This window comes from Phyllobates terribilis, unplaced genomic scaffold (genome assembly GCF_046119375.1).
Source record: "Phyllobates terribilis strain yellow unplaced genomic scaffold, ASM4611937v1 Scaffold_673__1_contigs__length_839561, whole genome shotgun sequence".
In the NCBI taxonomy this organism is placed as follows: Eukaryota; Metazoa; Chordata; class Amphibia; order Anura; family Dendrobatidae; genus Phyllobates; species Phyllobates terribilis.
Genome location: NW_027363433.1, coordinates 393721 through 400958, shown reverse-complemented (window position 1 = coordinate 400958; position 7238 = coordinate 393721).

Sequence of the window (7238 nt, the reverse complement as noted above, 5' to 3'; positions counted from 1 at the left end):
GCCGCCCACAGGCAATAAAGAACAAGCAATTTATTTACAAAAAGACTTGTTGCCACTATATAAATCCATAGTGGCAATGTTAACAGTAATGGACAACCTTTAATTAATGGGGAACAAAATCTCTCCTCCTCTGGCATGGAGGACTGTAATCTTGAAATATTCCCAAACACCGGATGAAAACTACCGCAGCTAAAAAAAAAAGGCAAAATCCCGATAGCCTTAGAGGAATGTTTATTTAGAGCACACTCGGTAAGGGGCAGAAACTCCACCCGGTCTTCCTGATTGGAGGACAAAACATCCCCAATACTGCTCTATTTCCTGGTTCATTCTTTCCGTTTGACCATTAGACTCGGCATGATAGACTGAGAGAAAAGACAATGGATAGGGAAGGTGGAGGCTTACCATGTTGAGAGAAGGAATGACTTCAGCTGGAGAAATCCTGTGGGTGCCGCACCCATCGGTGATTACAGACCATGAATGGAGAAAAAAAAAGTAAAAATGGCACATCCAACCAGGACACATAAAAGGGAAAAAAATTTATTTGAAGAAAAAAGTTAAATCATGGAAATAAATTCAGAAACCTCAGGAAATCCTGATGCGTTTCAGGTGCAGAACGCACCCTTAGTCATAGGATGTCAGAGGTAAGACATAAATGCTGCTATATATCTTAAGGAACAATGTCCATTGACTGGATAATGAATTAATTAACCAATACTGAGGCATCAGGTGTTCGCATACACATAATGTGAGTACATGGCGTTATAAGCTGACATGAGTGACATAGATATATTGAATAAAAACAAAAAGACTACCGCAGGGAAACACAGCACCATGTAACACCATCCCAAAAACCACACAACTGGATACCAAAGAAAAGCAAACACCCTGCCACACTCAACAATGGACTAAAGAAACCAGCGATCTTGGGAAAGAAAAAGGGTAGATTGTATTAACACCAGAAGTATGGATCCTAGCTGACTAACTCACAACTACCAAGAGAAGCAGTGCGGCTTAAAGAGGCACATAGCACCTCACACGAAACCACCGATATCCCGCCGGAGACACCACGGACCAACACGTCCCAGCAATCCCGGAAAGCCGTCTACAAATACGAGCACAGCAGACACGGCCAACACTGCAACACCAGTGCCAAACGCCATGTTACACGCAAAGAATGAACTAGAAGAACCAGCAATCTTAGAAGAAAACACTGCATTGTATTGACATCAGCGGTATAGATCAGGGTAACTAACTGGAAGCCAACGAGGAATAAAGTGCGGTTTATAGGGGCACATGATGCTACATCCACATACACCGACTCTGCTAAGGAAACACTAAATGACAACATGTCCCAGAAAAATGTCCACCAATGCGGACACGGCGAGCATGGCCAGCGATGCAACTCATACCACAACGTCACCACAAGTAAGTAAAATGATTATAGCAATCTATACCGGCGGCCTGGATGAACAGATCTGCTGGCACCATACTGGAACCTCTGAGGAACAACTGGTCCCAGGAGTCCTGACTGACGAACCATTGCTACCAATGCAGCAGACATGGCTGACAATGCAACTGAATGCTGCAACCTGGCCGCGGGTGAGTGGAATGAATGCGAACAATTGTAAAACAACAAAAGCCAACGATCCAATGGACCGGCCGTCTACACTACTGCGATAGACACAGATGGAAATATATACAAATTCCATAAAGGAGTTTTATCGTCTCTTACTAAACGCATTGCCAGATAATTATTAGGAGAAAATACAAGTGTGAATGGTGAATCAGATAGTGATTCACAGGAAGCAGATACATCATTTACAAAAGAAAACTGAACGTGTGCACAGGGTGCGACTGGGGAATATATATAGTGAATCACAGCTGATCATTAGACATTATATAGATTAAATGTCCACATTCCTGAATGAGGAAACACATTATTTTGATGTAAAATTGAAATTAAATATACATCGCCAAGCCGAAAAACAAGGAAAATGTTCATAGATGAAAACAAATCATTTTTGAAGTTCACGCCATGGTGGTACTTTGTGTTTAAAGTCAAGATCCAATACGCTTCCCTCAGGGCCGGCTGCTTTAACCAGATTGACCTTTCCGAGTCCGAAAAATGATAAACACGAGGAGTCACCTTTATGTATTATGGTAAAATGTTTGGCCGCACCAGAATACCCCGAGTTGTTGTTGGTGATCTTGTTGTTGTGTTCAGCGATCCTCTTCTTCAGTTCACGTGTGGTATAGCCAATATACTGAAGCTGATGGCTACAGCAGAATATACCGTATACCATAGGTAAAACCTATAGATAATAAAGTAGCGAAGAGAGCATGGATCTTACCCCGAGGGTGCTCACGTCCAAGGAAGAGGAGACACGGAGGGGGCAAACAACCACCAATGGCAAGAGGAAGGGGGAAAAACTCAATCGTTCATTTAGGCCTGCTGGTGACATAGTTCCCAGTCTATAGATCCAGAGGCATTCTAATTTGACCAATGCCTTCTTTACATCACCACCTCTTAGGCCCAAATGGACCTGATCAATGCCACAGATCTGCAGACTCTTAGGGTCGCAATGATGATATTGCTTAAAATGTCTTGGCTGGGTCCGAAGTGATGATACATCCTCCACCTCCCCAGCCCCCAAAATATCCAAAACGTGCTCCCTCACGCGTCTCCTCAATTCCCTAGACGTGAGCCCCACGTAGATGAGCCCACATCCACAGGTGGCATGATCAATGACGCCCACGCTGCTACAAGAGATATATTGCCTGATGTCAAAAACTCTCGTGCCATCTACATTAGAAAATGTTTTAGTCCTAACCATGTTTCTGCCGGAGAGGCGAGAGCCACAGGGATAGCAGCCCCATTTAGGGTTGCCAACTTTGAAAGGCAGGACACTCTGGCGTACATAGTGACTATGCACCAGAGTATCCTTGAGACTCCTGCCCCTCCTTGCTGTCATAAGAGGACGATCCGGCAAAAACTCCCGGAGACTTGGGTCAGTTTTTAGGATCCGCCAGTGTCTATCAATGATGTCCCCGATGGCGTGCCACTGATTATTAAATGTAGATATGAACCTCACCACGGGTTGACCGGTGGACCCCGCAAGGCGGCTTAGGTGCAAGCAGCTCTTGTCTGGAGGCTCTGTATCCACACACATCCCACCACGTCCCCTGAGGAAGTACGGAAACACGTATCGGGGCCTCCCCTGACACTGCTGATTATCTGTTTACTTTCACTAAGTATGTCTTACTTAACCCTTTCCATGTGATGCTTGTACTTTTTATGTGTTGCTGAAAAAACTTCTGATGGTTGTTTATACTGTGACTTGTTACAGGTCACTTGATGTATGTCATTATAACTTTTTCTATAATTTTTTCTGCACACATTGTCTGTGACTAATGGATTGTATGGGTTGGACTATGTGACCTATTATAGGTCCAATGTGAATTGGATACCAGCTGTGTCTCTATCTACCCCCTGCTGCCTCACATGCCCATGTTATGTCCTTTCACACATGTTATTTATACCTATGTGTTATCTTTTTTAAAAAAAATATATAAATAAAGCATTGATCTTTTTTAGTCTAACATATGGTGTTTTGATTATGTTACTTTGGGGTTTTGAAAATACCTATGGTCTCTCTGGTTCATATAATGTTTAGTGGTATGCCCCTTATTACATTCAAAGTCCTATTGGTCATTGTTATTTTGTTGTATTATGCTGGGAGTTATAGTTCACCCTACATTTATTTCATGTGATTTCCCTGAGAACTATAACTCCCAGCATGTCCTGCAGCTTCTATGGCATGCTAGGAGTTATAGTTCATCACAGTGGTAGTGTTTTGCTGTATGTGCTTTAATGCTTGCCTCACTGTTTCTTGTTTGGAGGGAGCGGGGTCGCACTGCAGGGAGAGGATCATCAGGGATCAACGGCGCTGTTATGAATTCACTATGGCAGTGTTAGACAGAAGTTAGTGGGCGGGCCCGGGACAGATCACATGCTGCAGTGACGATACAAAAGAGGCAGGGCCGAGACAACACATAACAGCACAGCATGCAGTCCCCCCGGCCCTGCCTCTTTTGTATCGTCACTGCAGCATGTGATCTGGCCTGGGACCGCCCACTGTCTCCTGTGTAACGCAGCGTAAGTGCATTAATGGCGGCGCCACTGATTTTGTGGTGTGTGATACCTCTCCCTGCCCTGCCACTCGCTACCTGCAGTACGACCACACTCAATCACCACTGCTGCTGCCTCCGCCCCACACCACCACAGTAAGCACCATAATATCTATAATTTGACTAGATTCGGACCATAAGACGCAACCCCTATTCCCCAAAAACTTTTGGGGGGAAAAAGTGCATCTTACGGTCCGAAAAATACGGTAACTCCCTAATAGGCCATTGAGGAGTTTCTCGTACCTCCGGAGGAACCAGAGGGGAGGTTGCAACACACTGTCAACCAGGGGAAAGGAAAGTATGAAGTAAAATACGAAAACCCTGAATGAGAAACAAAAACACATTCATATAGGGCAAAGAAGGCAAGCTAAGGAGAACCACAAATAAAAGGAACAAGTATAATCTCCCAGAAACCTAACATTGTTAGAATGAAAAGGTACTGGGAGAAAAAGCAAACTGACTGCGAGGATAGTTTCACCTTTGTGGTGAAACTTACAACATTCATCCTCACCAACTGTAAATGTAAACCTGTCCATTTATAATGACCACGGACAAGATAAAGATTCCCAACTCACATCAGGACCACAAGATCCCAGGTACTTTCAGCTGCATCACATCTAATGTAATGTACTTAATTATATGTACCAAATGTCTAACTGGGGGTCTGTATGTAGGGGAGACAGGTGAAAAACTTAGAACAAGGATGAATTCTCATCGCCATACTATAAAAGAAAAAAAGAATCGATCTACTTGTGGCCAAACATTTTTGCATCCTTGATCACAGCATCATGGACATGAAATTACTTGTATTAAAAGGTAACTTCAAATCTCAGAGAGACAAAGTTATGACAATCTTTGACACACTCAGAGCAGGAATGAATGTGTCACATGGATTTATGTCTTTACATCAACTAAGGAATGTGCTCCTCAGACCATTTGAGGGCATCACAATCATGGACCAGACCTCAATCACAGGACAATAAAACTTTCATACTCCTGATCTTTGAACTTTTCCAATATTTACGGCCACAACTGCTTCTCCCTCTCCCATACTGATAGTTCTGCTTCATGTCACTTGTCATATCTATTGCATTATTCCTGTGCCCTCTTGTGTATAAATATGTGACTCTTCAGATTTTGTGTTATACTATGCCTGATGAACCAACTTGAGTAGTCTCGAAAGCTTCAAATTTATTACCTTTTAATGGCTAAGTGAAAAGATGGTATCAACCACTGAGGACTCTCAAATTGTAATATTTTTCTCCAAACAGCAATTTTAAGATCTCTCCACAGGTGTTCAATGGGATTTAGATCCTGGCTCATTGAGGTGAGCCGATCAGCTGTTAGCTAACTGGCTTGTAACTGGCTTCCGGTCAGCTGATTACAAGCCGGTCACGTGACAGTCAACTGATCGCTTCACGGCAGATGCTGCAAGCTTGGGACGGAGCAGACGCGTCTCTCATCCATCGGGTAGGTGAGTATCCATAGTCTGTACATACACTGCTAGGGACACACACACACACGACACATAGACACACCGGACACACAGACACAGACACACACAGTACACACAGACAGTACACATGTCACCGTTCATTTCACACTGCGTTTTTTGCTGCGCTTTTTTACGCAGTGTGCGAATGGAGATGCTTTTTTTACCTGCGTAAAAAAACGCAGGTAAAAAAAGCAGGAAAATACGCAGCGTAAAAAAACGCAGGGAAATACGCAGTGTGTGAACGCAGCCTAAAAATGGCACATCCAACCAGGACACATAAAAGGGAAAACATTTTATTTGAAGAAAAAAGTTAAATCATGGAAATAAATTCAGAAACCTCAGGAAATCCTGATGCATTTCAGGTGCAGTCATAGGATGTCAGAGGTAACACATAAATGCTGCTATATACCTTAAAGAACAATGTCCATTGACTGGATGATGAATTAATTAACCAATACTGAGGTAAAGCATCAGGTGTTTGCATACACATAATGTGAGTACATGGCGTTATAAGCTGACATGAATGACAGATATATTAAATAAAAACAAAAAGACTACCGCAGGGAAACACAGCACCATCTAACACCAGCCCAAAAACCACACAACTGGATACCAAAGAAAAGCAAACACCCTGCCACACTCAAAAATGGACTAAAGAAACCAGCGATCTTGGGAAAGAAAAAGGGTAGATTGTATTAACACCAGAAGTATGGATCCTAGCTGACTAACTCACAACTACCAAGAGAAGCAGTGCGGCTCAAAGAGGCACATAGCACCACACACGAAACCACCGATATCCCGCCGGAGACACCGAAGAACAACATGTCCCAGCAATCCCGGAAAGACGTCTACAAATACGAACACAGCAGACACGGCCAACACTGCAACACAAGTGCCAAACGCCATGTTACACTCAAAGAATGAACTAGAAGAACCAGCAATCTTAGAAGAAAAGACTGCATTGTATTGACATCAGCGGTATAGATCAGGGTAACTAACTGGAAGCCAACGAGGAATAAAGTGCGGTTTATAGGGGCACATGATACTACATCCAAATACACCGACTCTGCGATGGAAGCACTAAAGGACAACACGTCCCAGCAGTCCCAGAACAACGTCCACTAATGCAGACACGGCGAGCATGGCCAGCGATGCAACTCAGATACCACAACGTCACCACCAGTAAGTAAAATGATTATAGTAATCTATACCGGTGGCCTGGATGAACGGATCTGCCGGCACCATACTGGAACCTCTGAGGAACAACTGGTCCCAGGAGTCCTGACTGACGAACCATTGCTACCAATGCAGCAGACATGGCTGACAATGAAACTGAATGCTGCAACTTGTCTGCGGGTGAGTGGAATGAATGTGAACCATTGTAAAACAACAAAAGCCAATGATCCAATGGAGCGGCCGTCTACACTACTGCGATAGACACAGATGGAAATATATACAAAGTCCATAAGGGAGTTTTATCGTCTGTTACTAAACGCATTGCCAGATAATTATTAGGAGAAAAAACAAGTGTGAATGGTGAATCAGATAGTGATTC